Consider the following 17989-nt stretch of genomic DNA (forward strand, 5'->3'; position numbering starts at 1 on the left):
AATTCACCAGATATAAAGCCCTGCAGCTGATCAGCTTTGTGCACGATTTGCCGTTTTTTGGGGGGCACCCTGCCATCGGGCTGAAGGTCCCTAGATGGCTCTATCTCCTCCCACAGTCTTATTCCAATAGCAATACCAGGTGGGAACCTCTGGGCTGAAGGAAGAGAGAATAACCCAGGCCCGGTGGGAGCTGGCAGAGTGGAGAGCTTAATGGCCAGGTCTTGTGCACCGAGTGCTGGCTCTGCCTGCCGCAAATGATGGACTTGGCAGCTTTTGGACAACTGTGCCAAGAAACAAATTGTGCTCAGGCTCAAGTCGGGGGAGTCAGGTGGTGGAGGATAAAGAGAGTGAAAATTGAGCAGGCAAAGAAAGAGTTAAATCCCTTCCAAAAGAGAGAGCCTGACCCACTCGCTCTTGTCCTCCTACAGAGTGAATCAGCTTCTCCACGTAGGTTGGGGGGTGAAGAACGAACCTGAAGCAAAGGGTGGAGGAAAGAGAGAGAGGAGGGTATATGAGAAAGATTGAGCGTGCAAGAGGACAAAAAGAAGGGAACACAGGAGAGACAGACAGAGGGGGGGAGGGCAAGAGACTGCTGCATTCTCTCCTCTGCCTATGTGAGAGGCAGATAGAGGGGCGCAAAAAAAAAAAAAGAGAGCGAGAGAGAGAGAGCGCCCAAGGAAACATGCGAGAAAGGAGGAGACCAACCCAGGGAGCATGTGTGAAAGTCACAGCGAGAGAAGGGGCCTCTTTGATTCCGTGGGCCTCATACCAGACACTGTCTAGACTGCAGCAATTATTGTCAGCTCAGAACACCCAGGCATTGCCATTGCAGCTGAAAGGGAGCTTAACAAAGAGAGAAAAAAAACGGAAGAAAAAATACCCTGCCAGCAGAGAGCTAGTCTCCTTCCAGCGCCAGGGTCTCTCTCAGCCGCCCTCCGCCTCCCCCAACCCTCCAGGCAAATACCAGCACAACTTACCCTGTGGAGCGGGCAAGCAAAATACGCAGTAGAGCATACGCAGAAGAGCTTGCAGCCCGGCCAAGGTGATTGTTGGGCTGGGCTGAAAAGTGCGGGGGGGGGGGGGGAGGGGGGCGGGGGGAGGCTGTCCAGGAGTGTGGGATAAAGCCCCATTTGCCAGGGTAGTGTTCAGCCACTTCCCTGTAGTTCCCCCTGGCCAGCCCCAGAGGCGGGTGAACCAGTTGGAGCAGTGGCGCTACTGGGGGATAAGGGCGGAGGTGTGCAGAGGCGGTGGAGAAGGGGACTCTCCAAAGAACGGCTGATGCCGATGTGCTGTGTTGGGCACAGGGCAGGGCGAGAGCAGGGGAGACTCGGAACCCTGGCCACCTGAGAACAAGGGCCAGGTCAGCTTCTTCCCAGCAACAATCCCGCTGGTCTGGCCAAACTCAGCCCTGGTGTTCTTATGGCAACCTGGAGGCTCCACACAACCCCGCAGGGAGACAAAGACCAGCGACACTGGGCACTGCTGTGGTCTTTCGTCGGAGGGCCTCACAGCACTCTTGGCAGACAGGTAGTAGGTAGCTTTAACCCCTTTTTACAGATGGGAAAACTGAGGCCACATAAGGAATAAGTGACAGAGTCAGGAAGACACACAATCCAGGGTATATGGTCCCCGGTCCCCTGCCCCTATAACTAGACACTGTAACAGACTCTTTCCCCTGCATACCAGGTACCCTGTCCCTAGTCGCAGCACCACTGTCAGCCCCAGGCAAGTTCTAGGATTTCATACTGAGGGGGACAGCTAGTCAGCCCTACAACCTCTCTCCCCTCCTTGACCCAGAGGTCAAGTTTCCCCTGTGTGCAGCCTCCTTCCCCGGCAGCCTCCTTTTTAAGCTCTGGATGGAAGGGGCCATCCTGTCTGTAAAATACCAGCCACCCAGAGAAGGGAAGGAATAAGACTGCCCAAGGGAAGCCGTGAGGAGAGGGCAAAAGGGGCAAGGATAAAGGGAAAAGGGGAGAGTTGTTAAGAAAGAAGAGAATGTAGGAAAAGAGAGTAGGAGATGACAGACCCCATCCCCTCACTCCTCCTTACCTCTCCTCTCTGCTCCCTTCCAACCTCCATCCAACTTCCCCTTTCTCTTCTCTGTCCTCCTTTCCACCCTTAGTTTGTCTCAGAAGAGTTTTCAGACCTTCCCCTTTCAGGGCTTCTGCCCCGAGGGCCTTTCCCCGTCTCTGCTCTCCATAGGTCTGGAATGTGCAAGGCCCCAGGGAGGGATTTAAAGCAAAGAGCATGCTGAGAGTCACAGGAATGCCACCCCTCTATCAGAAATGGCCAAAGAACTCCCAGTCTAGCTGTCCTGGTGGGAACCAAGTGCCAGTACCTCGTAAAGAGGATGGCCATCAAAAAAGATTTTTGCAGTGCAGTCCTTACTCCACTGATGTCACCATGGGGGCTTCCCACTGGAGTCTGACTGCCCGTAGACACAAGAGACCCAGATGGATGCAAAACATGATCGCTACCACTGGCTCTGCAAGCAGTTACCAGTAGCTTCAGTAATTCTGTGAAGCGCGGCGGGGCAGAGAATATGACAAAGGGGCAGAAAGGGGCCTCCCCAAAGATGATGTAGAAACATTTGGGGGACCATCAGGCAGGTGCCCTACAAGTTGAAGCAATTGGTGCAACGGAGGGAGGGGCCATCCCGGAAGGTGGACCCTTTTCTATGACCTTGAAACAGGCTTGCACGTCCCTTAACAATTCAGATCCCAGCGACTCATGATGAGCAGTTGGGAAATGAAGCAGAGACCGCTGAGATAAGGGGAGGAGACTGAACAGGATGAAATGGCTCTGAGCGTCACATAGGGACAGGGTATCATCAGCTCCCTAGTGCAGTCCTAAAAGGGAATTCGTCTTCCCCTCCGAGCAGCTGGGCTGGTTACCAAAAAGTGAACTCACTCTGATAAGAGTATCTGAGACTTGCTGAGAAGGGGAGACACCGGACAGCTGGGGGACACTGTCTAGTGGAGATGTCACTGTCCTGGTCTGAATTTCCTAGTGTTCTCTGCTGGAGGTAAAGCAGCTACAGGAGGCTCTGGTACCCAATGGAAATTCTCCCCTGCCTACTTGCTGAATCTGCCTACAGGAGAGGGATACAGCCACGCTGCCACCCAACCACTCATATCGTAAAGCAGGAAGTGGCCAAACTGGGGTGAGGCCTGCTCAGATTCAGCCAAGTTTCACTCTACAGGGCCTATGTGAGCCGGCCCTCAGGGGCTACTCCCCCACCCCCTGCTGTTCAGTAATGGGCCCCCCCTCCATTGATAACCCCCCCGCCCCGGTGCTCTTCCTCTTGCTCCTTCTTTATCCTCTTCGCACTGATCATTTTGGGGACATTTTAAAGAGCTGGTGTCACTCACTGCGCTCCAGTAAGGTGAAAGTGACACAGACTCCAATATGGGCCCTGATTACAGCGGGAAGAAATCGTTTGTTCCAAACATGTTTTCCTATGAAAATTGGCTTTTGGATCAAAATGGAAATGTCCATTTTTGACCAAAAGAATTCTGGGTTTCTGTCAAAAAAGTGTTTGTTCCGCCCCCCCCCCCTCCCCCACCCCAGAATGAAAATATTTCAGACACACAATAGATTCCCCTCCCCCATTTCCAGCAAAACTTTTCATGGGAACAAAACCCCATTTCCGGACCAGCTCTGTCCATGGTCAATGTAACACTCGCTTGGGCAGAGGGGCACACCTGTGGAGGGCATTTTCCCTGAGAACTGCGCAAACATGGGAATATTTCTTTGGAACAAATGAACTGCTGTGATGGGCCAGACCAGTGCCCCCATCAAATCCAGTATCCTGGCTCTGATCGCAACCACTACAGAGGAAGGTGCAAAACAACCCATAATGGATTTTGAAGAATAATCTGCCCAACGAGGAAATATCTCCTTAATCCTAGGGAGTTTGTGGCTGGTTTATGCCCTTAAACTTGAAAGTTTATGGCCTGGGTAAATTTTTGTTTTGGTAAGCTTAACTTCCTTCACCGTTGGAGAGAATACTGGTTTCTAGCCCAAGCAGAGACCCAAGGTGTAACTCAATGGGGTGGGGGGGAGCCCTCATCTTGAGACACTCCCAAAAACGTCTCCAGATTAGCCACACATTGCTCCTTACTGCAGGCTGCTCTCCACCTAAACCTGCATCTTACTCCCTGACTCAACAGATCACTTTCATAGAATCATGGGACTGGAAGGGAGCTCGAGAGGTCATCTAGTCCAGTCCCCTGCACTCGAGGCAGGACTAAGTATTATCTAGACCATCCCTGACAGGTGTTTGTTTAACCTGCTCTTAAAAATCTCCAATGAGGAAGATTCCACAACCTCCCAAAATCTGACTCTGGTTGGACTTGAACCCCCAACCTTTGAATGGCCTCATCTGTCATCAATCTAGAAGTCCAATGCGCTCTCCATTGCGCCACAGAGCCTGTTGGAGTCTGCTGAGCTCTGCAATGTAAAACCCGGAAGTGCTGGGATTCCCATTCCCAGCAGCCCTGGAGCACTTGGACAATGGCAACCTACTGCCGGCTTAACCTCTTGAGGGATTTCCCTCATATACTTCGAGTACCTTAGCCAGATTTCCATCTCATGGGCGCTCGGGTTAGATCACAGCTGAAACAGTGACCTGACTTTCCCCAGAACGACTCCAGACTCCTAGTGTAAATGACTCCAGGGTCACCTCTTGGTCATTCAGGCGCAAAGTGATCAAGACAACAAGCAGGGAGGTGGGGAGGAACGCAGAGGCAGCCTGCAACACAAGTGGCTGCTTGGGGGCCCCAACACAGACTCAGCAACTTATGGGGCAGCTCAGTGGGACCAGAGAGAATGAGTCAGTTCCCAGCCCGATTTCCCCCCCGCCCTCGGCAGCTGGAAGTCTTGTAAATAGGTCAGGTCTGGAAGAACAGCTCAGGAAACCTTAATGAATATGGGGTTTTCTGATGAAGGGAAGAGATGTTTGAGGAGAGCCAGGGCTTGTAGCATTTGAATCTGATGTTACAAGTTTGATGGACAATGAACTGGCAGGTGTTTGTGGCTTTCTAAATTTAGGGCCTGATTGAAGCCCACTGAAGTCAACAGGAATCTTTACATTCCCTTCACTGGGCTTTGCATCAGGCCCTACATACCCAGATGTGAATCTCTGGGGCGGGCAAATCCATCAGCTGTTTAGTACAGCTGGTAACTCATCTCTCGGGGGCTCATGGGTCAGGCAAACGTGAAGTTGTGGTCCCCTAGCAAAACGCCCTACAAGCCTGCAGCCTCCACGATGGTTCTCCACGCATCATGAGAATTTCAGGCTAGAAGACTTTACATCTAGAACTGAATACAGCTGCCCTTCTACCCTGGCCGGAGGGAATGGAAGGTTCCTTACAAAGATGCAATGGTAGCACTTCTGCCACCCTTCTTCCTTCTAGTCAGTACAAAAACTGCCTACTTCCACCCCCGTGCGATATCCATTCTGTTGCACCACGTCCTTTCCCTGAGGACATAAGCACTGGCTTTCAGGGCACATTTGGGAGTGGGCTGGTGGCATGCGATGCACAGGACTGGAATAGCATGAGATCACATGTGGCATAAAGGGACCTTCCAAGTCCCAAAAGGGAGAGGGGAAGAGGCTCTGCTTTAGCCCAATTATCAGCATGCGTTTTGCATGAAATGGGGCCTGGGCCTCCAAACACAGGTCCCATTGGCTTTCAGAAAGCAGCTACTCCCTGGGAAAGGCTTTCCCAAGTGAGAGGGATACAAAAGACATGTGCTTTCAGGGTTCAGAGCCAGCTTCTTGTTGGTGGAGGCGTGCCCCGCCCCGCCCCAGCTCCTCTCCAAGGTCGGTCTGGAGGGAAGGTATAACATGCTGGGGATAGAGAACCTACTGAAGTCTCTTTTGGTCCATCGGGGAATCTGTGTCCCAGTCCCATCCAGAGCCGGAGAGAAGCGATTCTCCCACTGCACGAAGGGGACCACGGGATCTGCTGGGGCACTCGCTGCTCTCTGCCCACCATCAAGGAGTCAAGCGTTTGCCAGGCCGGGGAAGCGCCCCTGGTTAGCAGGGCAGGGCAGGCAGCTCTGGCATGTGTCTTCAGCAGAACTGCACCTACCATGCACAGATCTCTTCTTCCAAAGGTGCCTCCTCGCCTTCCCCGAAGCTTCTTCAACCCCAACAACTTGTTTGCCAGTCCTCCAGCTACGCCCCCCCCCCCCCGCTTCTTCCTGGGTTAAAAATAATCAAGTTTCTGGGAAGCAGTAACTCCTGCCGAGCCTCCCTCCCTGCACTTCAGAGCCCCTGAGAATAGCGCTCTGCAGTTCTCAACCCCAGCCCCTCCTCTCTCCTCGCCCCCCCCACTGTGATCTGACTAATATGCCAGGGCTCTGTTTGCCAGCTCAGCTGGAAAGGAATTTAACCACTTCAGGGCCAGGAGAGAGGGAAAGCAAAGACCTTCCCACGAGTGGGAGAGAGAGGGAGCAGAGTAACCTCCCCCGCCCGCCCCAATTCCCTAACATCAAAAAGTCTCTTGTCTCTCTTCCAGCAGAGACTCTAGCTGCCTGTAGGGCCGAGAGTGGACACATAGCCATATAGATTCCATGGCTCGCCTGCCTATGGCGGGGTGCATGAATTCTTCCTCCCCGGAAGTGTCCCCTCTGCCCTGGTGTTGGGCTGTGTCTCCATCTGTACCACCCAGCAAATACAGAAACGCTACAGAGCCACAAAAGCATCCATGCACCTCCATTAGGAAGCAGGGGAAAGTAACCTAGAGCACCAGGCAGTCACCTCGGTTGATGAGATTTCAAATCACCTTGGCAGAGGCTGGGAGGTCGTGGAGAGCAGAGCTCCCTCGCTGTGACCCAGTTGTCATCAGGGCCCTGCAGATTCTTGTCTGGTGGCTGCCCCAGGATCTCTCTCTATATTTTTAATACCAGGCTGCGGGGGACCAGGCTGTTGGGCAAACAGGAGGGTCACTCCCTTACAAAGAAGGCCGTAGCTTTAAAGAGGCTGGAGAACCACTGGCTCCGAGAACATGGCTAAAACCTACTGCAGTGCGGTGCTGGCAGGAGACAGCACAGGAATGCCTTCGGAGTTGCTGGCAAATTAGCAGTCTCCTCGAGTACAGCGGGTAAGACGCAACGAGCACATAGAATGTCAAGGCTGGGTAAAACCACCAGGGGACATGGGAGGGGGAATGCCTCTCCCCCTCATTCCCAGTCATTGGGCCCAACTGTCTACCCAAGCAGGTAGTTATTGGAGCACCTGAGCACCTCACTGCTGGATTTATCCTCACAACAGCCCGGTGAGATAGTGACGTATCTCCCCCGTTTAAAGCCGGGGCCTGAGGCAAAGAGTAGATTAAGTGACTTGACTGAGGTCACCAAGATGATCTGTGGCAGAGCCAGGAACTGAACCCAAATCAGCATTCCAGTTCAGTGCCTTCACCACTAGCCCATCCTTGCGCCAAGCTTTGGCAAAACTCGCACTGAAACTGATGGCAGTTTTGCCCAAGAAAGGACTGCGTGGATCAGGCTCATTATGTCCAGCCCGCAGCACCCGCTGGACAATGTTATCATGCTGTGATGTCCTTTGCATTTCACTTCTTTGCATCCCAACCCACAGGGTTGGATTGAGTTGACCTTATTGCCATCATGACAACTTGTCAACATACACTAGGCAGACACGGGAGTATGTGGTGACCATATTTGTACACTGGCCAGGGAACTGGGGGAGCAGTTTTTAGTGCAAACTGCAAATTTCTCTCTCTCAAAGCCAAAGAGGCAGTAAAGTGGGGTATGGAAGATGAAAAGGCACAAAGCAGATGTCCACAGGGACATAGGAGTGGTCCTTCCAGGAGAGTATTCTTGACCTCCTACGGTGCTCTAAGTAGCAAGTTGGTGGATATGCAACACTGGGCTAGAAGTTGTGTGAGATCACATAGAACACTGCTTCACACTCAACCTGTGGAACTCACCGCTACAGGAGGCCTAAAGACAAATGCTGTGTCTGGATAATGTCATGACCACAAACAACATCTGTAGCTATGCAACTAAGGTAACAACAATAACGTTCATGCTTTAGGAAGTAAACGGATTGAGAGAGACAGATCAGGAAGGGACCTGAAGTCTGCGGCGGTCTCTCACCTTCAAATCCCTCCTTAAAGGGCAGTTCTGCTCTGGAAAATGGCATCATGGTGCTCAGGGTTTTTTCTCTTTACAGGACTCAAGAGCAACTCAGCTACAAAGTCAACCTGGGATTTTTGACTCAGTCTGGGCTCTTCTCCCCTCTGACAATCTCACCAGGTTCTGCAGTCCAAATTTGGCCCTCGGTGACACCTCTGCAACCTCACCATCTTCAGATGATGCACCCAGTGACATCTGTGCAACCCCATTGCCTCACATGGGTTTGCACAGGTGTAAGTGGATGGGAATTGAGCAAATGATCCTGTTGATGATTCACCTGAAAGAACAGACTCCAGCATGCTCCCTCTGAAATCTTATCTGCACAAGGAAACTTACCAGTTGCTGACAATGGGTGTCAGCTGTGGGAGCAGCTGAACATGACAGACAAAGGCAAAGCATGCTCAGCACTGTGTCAGCAAGCGTGTCAGCTTCTGAAATGGGGCAGAATGCAGTTTGACTTGTGCTGGCCGGAGCGTCTGTTCTGGATAAAGTGTGCATCGATGACAGTGTGAAAGCAAGTGTGGGGGGATCAGTGGTTTGATCTGGTGCGGCAAATGTACTGTAGGGGTTGATAGTATGCGATTTATTATTTGTATTGCTGTAGCATGTAGAAGCTACATTCATGGCCCAGGACCTCTCTGCCCTAGGTGAAGTGTACAACACAGAACAAAAGACAGTCCCTGCCCAAGAGAGCTCGCAGTCTAAGGATAGAACAAGAGACCACAGATGTCTACAGACCCATGGGGGAGTGCAAGGAAACAATGAGACAATTCCTAATACCAAGCGACTTTTCAAACACCCAGGCTGCTAGGTGAGAGCTCCACCCAACCCAGTTATCACCTATTATTATTAAACATTTATTCTGCACTAATGTCTAGAAGCCAGGAAGGCCAGGGCCCTATTGTGCTTGGTGCTGTACAAGTACACTGTAAAGGACAGACCCTGACAGTGTTGTATCCCACCCCCTGTAGTCTTCCCACTCTCATCTCCAGCCCTTCTTCCTTGCAGGTGCCCAATGTCTGAATCCCCCTTCCCTGACCCAGTCTGCCAAGTCTCCCTCTTCAAATTTCTCCTTCCAAGATGCCTGCATCCCCCCGTGCTCCCACAGCAGAGAACACAAACCAGAGCATTGCAAATAAAGCCATCCAACCAAAAATTATTGCCCGAACATGCTCCACGTGAAACTTCCCCGCTGAATTCCTTTGCTTCTAATTTCATCTTATTCCCTGCCCGGCGTCTAAGAAGAAGGATGGTCTGGTGGTTAACGCACTGGACTGGGACTCAGGTGAGCTGGGTTCAGTTTCTGCCTCTGCTGCTGGCTTCCCGTATGACCTGAGGCCAGTCACTCAGGTCCTGATCTGAAGTGAACAGAATGACTCCAGTAGGTTTTGGAACAAGCCCTTGGTCTGTCTATGCTGCAGTTTCCCCATCTGTAAAATGGGGATGAACCGTCCCTACCACACAAGAGTGTTGAGGATAAATGTACTAGTGTGTGTGAGCTGCTCAGGTACTAAGGCGATGGGAGGCCATGTGAGAACCTAGACAATTGGTATCTCACCTATTGGCAATGCAACCTGTTCAGGGCATGGCCCTTGTGTTCACTCCTACTTACAAAGCACCTACCACACTACAAACACCATCATAAGGCATCTAGTTTAAAGCACCCCCAAAAGGAGAGGGGATGAATACAGGGAGATCCACAGGTGCACAACAAGTGCTCTTTAAAGCAAATGTCTTACTGGAAAGCATTTGCTCTGCGATCCCAAGTTTCCAAGGGACTCATGAATCTCTCCTAAAGCTTAATCATCAGGTCTTTGATTACTAAAGCAAAAACCTCGCACCCGAAGCTGCCCGACAGCCAAGAGAGGCATTGGGAAATGCTAGGCAATGGGATGAGACATGACTGCCATGGGAGACGGATGTGACTAAAGGATGATGCCGATGCCATGGGCCGATGCCACAATGAACCCGACTCTGCTTTTGGCAGTGACCGGGGCAGGGGTTGCGAAATCTAGAGACCTGGAACTTCATGGGAACTCAGTGTTCATTCAGTGGAGTTCACCCTGACTGTAAAGGCTCTAGGACTGTATAGGAAACATGGTTCAGACAGTGGTGGGTCTGCCAGTGGAAGGCATCTGGCACTTTGCCACACTCAGCCAAACTATAATCATTGTCACATCCACTTCCCTCCGTCCTGATTCTACACGCCACTCACATCTGCCACCTTCACAGGTGGGGGCAGCTTCACACTGCAAAAGTCACATGCCAGAAGGGGAACCCACCGTCCCAGGAAGACCTCACTGAACAGTCAAGCAGCCACAGCAGAGGAGAGAGAGGCACTTTCAAACGTGTCCATAATTAATGAGCACACAGGTAGCTTAGGAGGGTGAAAGAGCCTTGGCTAAAACTGGGACCGAGAATCACATGTGCTTGGAACGTGCACGGCCCAGAACGGGTGTGCGGGTTCGTGCGTACAAAAGGAGGCACACCGGTTTCTTATACACCAACCTAAGCAACCAAAGACATGCAATCAAATGATTTGAGCGCGACCACACTAAACATTGGGTGAACATTAGGTATTAACATCACAAGGCAGCTACGGCCAGTCACATTTTCATTTCAAAACCTAGAATATTGTAGCATCATTTTGGACCAATTAACTCCCAGTTAAGAGTCTGTCATCACTATCCATGTTAGTGTTTCAGTGGTATTGGGGTCCTGTTTCATGGACCACAAGTGGGTAATAATGAGGATGATTCCGTGTTTCTAAAACTAAACTGGCTCTTTGCTAAGAGAACTATTTACAGAAATGCTGTAACTGTAGCTAGCATTCCAGCCATGGGCACACAGACTGACTCCCTGGTGCCTCCTCCAAACTCTTCCCTCCTGTAGCTTGTGCTCCTCCTGCCAAGTTCCATGCAAGTTGCTACTGAGCCCATCACTGAAGTATCTGACCATTTACCAGGCTAACAGAGGAGCACTCTGAGGTTCCTAACAGGCTTCTCTAGATACCTGGTGTTAAGAGCTGGTTCATTTTTTTTTCTTATTATTCTAAACTCCCCCACCCTTTTTTTTAAGATTACCAGCTTTTGCATGGAAAAATGTTTTTCCCCGATTTTTCAACAGAAAACAAACAAAACCAAAAATCTTAAAATAAATAAATAAAATTTTCTTCCCCCCAGCCCCCAGGTTTTGGTTATTTCCTCCTTCCTTTCCCTTTGTTCCTGCTCTGTGCCCACTTTTTCAGTGGCAAAACGGAAAAAATGTTTAAAAGAGGGGGAGGGGGAAAACAGGAAGAAATAAAAACAAAACTAAATACCTACCAAACCTAAATTTCCATCCAAAAATCAGAAAATTTTCAAGTTTTTCCACAAAACACGTAACTTTTCAAAACAGCTGCACTGGTTTGGTCTAGACAGGTGTGCGGGTTCGTGCAGTTCGTGCGGGTTCCTGCAGCCTTATGCTGCAGCTTCCTCCCCGTTTCTGAGCTCTATCTCCACCCAGGGTTCAATTCCCATTTTCCACGTGTCCCACGGCTACTGTAGCAGGCACGGACTTGTTCTTCCCGCACCTCTGCAGGACTGGGACGCAGGCCCGCCAGCACAGCACTTTTCTATAGCACAGCAGAGGCCCCACCAAAGCTGCTCCGGAAATAGAACCAACTCAGCGGAAGGAATACATGCTCTGTGGAGAGACCCAAACCTACAAGGAAACTCAGAGCCTCTCTATTAAATGGAGAGGTTCAGGGAACACACTGCCAGTGACACTAAAAGGCAAAATGCATTAGCAACATGGTAGATCCTCAGTTGATGTAAACTGGCGTCGCTTCATTGATTTCAGTGGTACTATACCAATCTACACTAGTTTAGGATCTGGCCTTGATAGACCTATGTAAATGCAGGGTCACAACCAATCACTTAAATGACAAAAGAAATGTAGCCCTTTTTACTCCTGTCAGCCCTGCAGTGCTAACCCAGCTCAAGGAGAGGGAGCTGGATTCTTCTCCACCTTGCGCATCACCGACAGATTTGTTTACTAAGTTCCATTCAGTTACGGCATCATTACAAGCAATGGAGGTTGCATTAGTGTCGCTAAAGGGCACAATTTGGTTTGCACAAGTGGTACTTACTGTCCCAAAGGGGGTACGTCTGGACAGGAGGATGGTAATAGCCATCAGCCGACCCTTGCTGGGCACCATCAGGGCAACTTGCAAATGAGCCTAGGCTACAGCTGTTATCTCAGCCCAGCAAGTGCCACTGCTCAGTGAACTTCCCCATAGCGTGCTTGGCAGCATTAGAATATATGCAGCCCGAATGCCTGCAGCCCAGGCACCACTGATCACAAGGTACAGCTCCTCCTCCTCCACCTCTGCACCTTGTTTCCGGCCTCTTAACCGAGCCCAGAGAATCCAAAGCTGGATGCTCAACCTAGGGGGACCAGACAGCAAGCGTGAAAAATCAGGACGGGGGTGGGGGTAATAGGTACCTATATAAGACAAAGGTCTGAATATCGTCACTGTGCCTATAAAAATCGGGACATTTGGTCATGCTAGCTCCACCTGTCCAGGAGAAACTACACAGCTAGGCACTCATCAGTGTGGTGATGAGCGTGGGATGGAGAGATGGAGACTGAGCTCAGAGACCCAGATACAGACAGTGACAGAACATAACTTCCCAAGTGCTTTAGAACATTCACCAAACAGAATTTTCTTTCAATAGCAAATGCACCAGTGTTACACTTAATATATTCCTTGCCCTTTCTCTGCTCCTTCCCCTTTGCTCTTCCCCGGAGGCCTTTACGAGGGCAAAGCAACGTTCTGCCAAACCTAACACAGCTGCCATGCTCCGCAGCCGTGCCATGTGCCAAACTGGAGGTTGACAGCTCGTTCCCAGTGACGGTGGACTGGGAGCTGGCACACACACCCCTGCAATCAGGAGCACAGACAGTCATGTCCACCTCGTAGCTGTGAGGGAGATGCTCCGGTTATGGAGCGGGGTGTTGGAAGGAGGGTGTAGGTCTGCGGAATAATTGGCTTTCCATAGAAGGGACTGCGTGACTTGAGGAGAAGGAGCGACAGTGCAGAGGCAGCTTCCCTGTGGGTTCTGCACCAATTGCTTTGATGTTCTATCATGGTCAACCCTTATTAGGCCATATCTTAAGAAGGCTTCACCTCCCCAAGCCTTGTTCTTGTTTCTGTCCTCTCTCTCTCTCTCGCCTGTGACTATCTGCGGCTGTAGAACCTTCCTGATACCAGAGGAGGCTAGTGGTGGATCTTGGTAAACCACAGTAATAACATTGTGCACAGCTGTAGCACCCTCCAGCCAAAGATTTCACAGAGACAAGGTGGGTGAGGCAATATCTTTTATTGGATCAACTTCCGTTGAGAGAGATGAGCTTTCGGGCCATGCAGAGTTCTTCAGGTCTGGGAAAGGCACTCCCAGCGCTACAGCAAAACGCAAGGTGGAACAGATTGTTTAGCATAAGTAGTTAGCACATATTGTAAGGTACCATTCGAGGAAGAGTGGCCTATTCATACCTTTGCAGCCGTAGGACAAAAAGAGAGGGGGGTTAGTGGGTTACAGATTGTTGTAATAAATCCATAAATCCAGTGTCTCTGTTCAGTCCATGTTTTTTAGCGTCTAGCAGAGTTTAAGCTCCCAGGCTCATCTTTTGAAAGTGTTGGGCAGGTTTCTTTTGAGGATGAGGATTGATAGGTCAGATATAGAGTGATCGCTTTGTGAAGAGTGTTCACCCACAGGTGATAGGGTGTTTTTGTCTTTTATCATTGACCTATGGGAGTTCATTCGAAAGCATAGTGATTATCTGGTTTCACCCACATAGTTGTTCCTGGGACATTTAGTGCACTGGATGAGGTACACCACATGTTGTGATAGGCATGTGTAGGATCCAGGGATCTTGAAAGGTGTGTTGTGGAGGGTGTTGATCATTGTAGCAATAGAGAGATATCTGCAGGTTTTGCATCTGTTGTTCTGGCAGGATCTGGTGCTGCTTTGAGTCGGTGTGCCCTGGTCTGTGGGGAGCTTGTGTCTGATGATGAGCTTGGAGAGGATGGGAGATTGTCTGAAGGCCAGAAGTGGGGGTTCAGGAAAGATTTCTTTCAGGACGGTGTCCCCATCGAGTATGGGTTGTAGTTGTTTGATGATACCCCATAGGGTTACAGTGTGGGGTGGTAGGTGAGAGCTAGGGGTGTGCAGTTGGAGGTTTTATTTCTGTACTGAAGCAAGTTCTCTCAGGGTATTTGGGTGGCCTGTTCCATGATGACTGCTTCTCTGGTGGAATGTCTTGTTTGGTGAAAGAGGTTTTAAGTGTATATCCTGGACTTTTGCCTCGGAGCATATTCTGTGGTATTGGAGTGCCTGGCTGTAGATAACACATTTATTGGTTTGGGGTGGTCACTGGATCTATGAAGGTAGGTGTGGTGATCTGGGGGGTTTCTTGTATATAGTTGTCTGTAGGATTCCACTGCTGAAGCTGACTGTGGTGTCCAGGAAGTTGAGGTTAGTGTGGTAGTGTTCCAGCCAGAGAGAGTTTAATGGACAGGTGGTGGTGGTTGAAGTTGTGGTAGAAATCTATGAGGGGCTTTAAGCCGTCTGTCCAGAAGATGATAATCTCATTGATGTATCTCAGGTATATCACTGGTTTCCAAGATGGGGAAAACTGAAGAGACAAGGAGATAAAGCAAATTGCCCTTGGCCACACAGTGAGTCTGGGGCAGAACCAGGAACAGAACCAAGGTCTCCTAGTCTTGGGTTTTAAATACAATGGTGTCCTCCTCCTAAAAATGGAGGTGTGGCAGAGAGATGGGGCTGGAGAGCCCGGTTCTCCTTCCTCCCCTCCAACTCCAATCTCCCCTCCCTGCTGCTATGCCACCCCTTTCAAATACACCAAGAGGATTGGTGGCAGGGGCCCCACCTTCCCACAAACAGGAGCCCAGAGAGGCCCTGCCTTTGGGTCTCCAAGCTCCCTCATTCAAGTATTTGTTCTTCCCATAAGCAAATGACAGAGCTGCCCTAACACACCTTGCACAGAGCCCCACAGACATGGGGACCAAGTGATGAGCAATCAAGTGAGCGCCCGCTGGAGATGGCTATGCTTGTCTGCTTCTCGCTGCCAGTCGGGGAGATGACATTGCTCAGGTCAGGAAGCCACAGGCACAAATTAGGAGGAAAGAAACCCCCAGGGCTGTATGGGAAGTAAGGATGCAAGTTCTCAGACCTTCCCTGGGCATGAAGGTAAGGCAGGTCCATATCCTAGCAAACAGGGCATCACTCAAGAACGTTGCAGTTCCCTGAGGATGAACAGAACACAAGACTTCTTTCTTCACTGTAGGTCCAGAGCTTTCCAGGAGCCTGCAATAGGCACTTACATGGGGGCTCCATGGGACCTATGTTGACGGTCTCAGCGGCCCACCAGCACAGCTGCTGACAACCCAGGACAATGGTCACTTTGCACAGGAACCACCTGAAAGATTCTGGACCCAACTCTTTATCTGATGGAAGCTCTCAAAGGCACAGGATGAAGAACCTTTGTTCTCCTTCCCTTGCCCAGAATCGTTGCCCTCTCCTGGGGTGTTCAGTCTTCCTACGGCTCTCCTCACAACTCCACAATGGAACCCCAGCCCTCGCCCTCTGGGGTGAAGGGGGGGAATTTAACTTCCATGTTCCATCCAGTCTTGGCCTCGGTTAGGCTTCTCCATTAACAGACCCGACCTCTGACCCAAACCGACCACCCTCTTGCAAAGGGAGAGAGTAATTAAGCATTCTCCTTGTTCAAAGAATCCTGAGCATCCTTGCCTCAGACTTCTCCAGGCAACCCAACCGTGACCTAGAAAGCCCAGTGGCTAGGGGAGACTTAAACCTCTTTATTCCTCTAGTCCTGGGTTATCCCTATAGTGCTACCCCCATCCCTGCCCTGGAGGAACCACCCTCCATGCCATGAAAGAGGATTTCCTCTCCATGTTCACTCAATCCTGTCCTGCCCCACACCCACTGTCCTACCAACAAGATCCCCCCATCCCTTGGCTTGAAGAGTCCACTCCGTACTGGGAGGGAGAGGTGACTTCCTTTTCTGTGTCTGTTCACCCCCCAATCATTGCCTTCTACAGTGCGCACAAGCCATCAAAAAGGACTGATCTGAGAATGCCAAACTCATGACATGAAGGCTGAGGTCCATATTCAGGCCCCTCTGATCTCCATGGCTGCAGGGCAAGACAGATGGGGAAGGTGTCATCTCAGTACCCAGAAAAACCAAGTTTCCTTAACATTGGGATTGGAGGGAGGTGGTTATTTTTTTATTGGAAAAAAATAACCCCAACTATACATACAACATGATGGGGGCTAATTTAGCTACAACGAGTCAGGAAAAAAGATCTTGGCGTCATCGTGGATAGTTCTCTAAAGATGTCCACGCAGTGTGCAGAGGCGGTCAAAAAAGCAAACAGGATGTTAGGAATCATTAAAAAGGGGATAGAGAATAAGACTGAGAATATATTATTGCCCTTATATAAATCCATGGTACGCCCACATCTCGAATACTGTGTACAGATGTGGTCTCCTCACCTCAAAAAAGATATTCTAGCACTAGAAAAGGTTCAGAAAAGAGCAACTAAAATGATTAAGGGTTTAGAGAGGGTCCCATATGAGGAAAGATTAAAGAGGCTAGGACTCTTCAGTTTGGAAAAGAGAAGACTAAGGGGGGACATGACAGAGGTATATAAAATCATGAGTGATGTTGAGAAAGTGGATAAGGAAAAGTTATTTACTTATTCCCATAATACAAGAACTAGGGGTCACCAAATGAAATTAATAGGCAGCAGGTTTAAAACAAATAAAAGGAAGTTCTTCTTCACGCAGCGCACAGTCAACTTGTGGAACTCCTTACCTGAGGAGGTTGTGAAGGCTAGGACTATAACAATGTTTAAAAGGGGACTGGATAAATTCATGGTGGCTAAGTCCATAAATGGCTATTAGCCAGGATGGGTAAGAATGGTGTCCCTAGCCTCTGTTCGTCAGAGGATGGAGATGGATGGCAGGAGAGAGATCACTTGATCATTGCCTGTTAGGTTCACTCCCTCTGGGGCACCTGGCATTGGCCACTGTCGGTAGACAGATACTGGGCTAGATGGACCTTTGGTCTGACCCAGTACGGCCTTTCTTATGTTCTTATGTTCTTAGGTGCTGTATAGAGAGGCTCAAAGGCACCTTCCATCTCCCAGTTCCCCAAAGGCAGGGTCAGTCGACAGCGGGACCCTGCCCTACGACCTCAGGCCGAGAGGCGAACCACCAGGAAACTCACAAACAAGTTAGAGAAAGAAAAACGGCACGAAGCCATGGTGCTGTGCTGTGGTTCGTTATCTCCGGTTAGACTGGAGATGGTACAGCTGGGTTTCGGGAGAGCAGAAATATCAGCAATTAAAGATATGTCGTGTCAAAAAAACTCTAAACTGATTAAAGTTGAAGGCTCCGTTTTCTTCTTTTCATCAGAGAACGGAATCAAAACCTGCCTGGAAAGACGCGCTCCCCCCGTTCCCAGCGCTCCGAAGGCAGTGCCTGCATCCATCCTGCTGTGTCCCTGCATTTTAATTACCACCTTATTAATATTCATGAGGACAGGCACTCAAGGGGGATTGCAGTCTGTCATTCTCTCCTCTCACTCCCCCCCACCCCATCTCTCTGGGCTGAATCTGAGGTTTTTTTCCCCCTCTCTCTTTTCAAACAGTCGGTATACTGCAGATTCTGTGCGAGTCTGTGTGTGCATATTTAGCTGCATGCTCTCGGTGCCCATGTATGTAGCCGTGTATGTT

The sequence above is a fragment of the Emys orbicularis genome, chromosome 18 (genome assembly GCF_028017835.1).
Source record: "Emys orbicularis isolate rEmyOrb1 chromosome 18, rEmyOrb1.hap1, whole genome shotgun sequence".
NCBI lineage: Eukaryota > Metazoa > Chordata > Testudines > Emydidae > Emys > Emys orbicularis.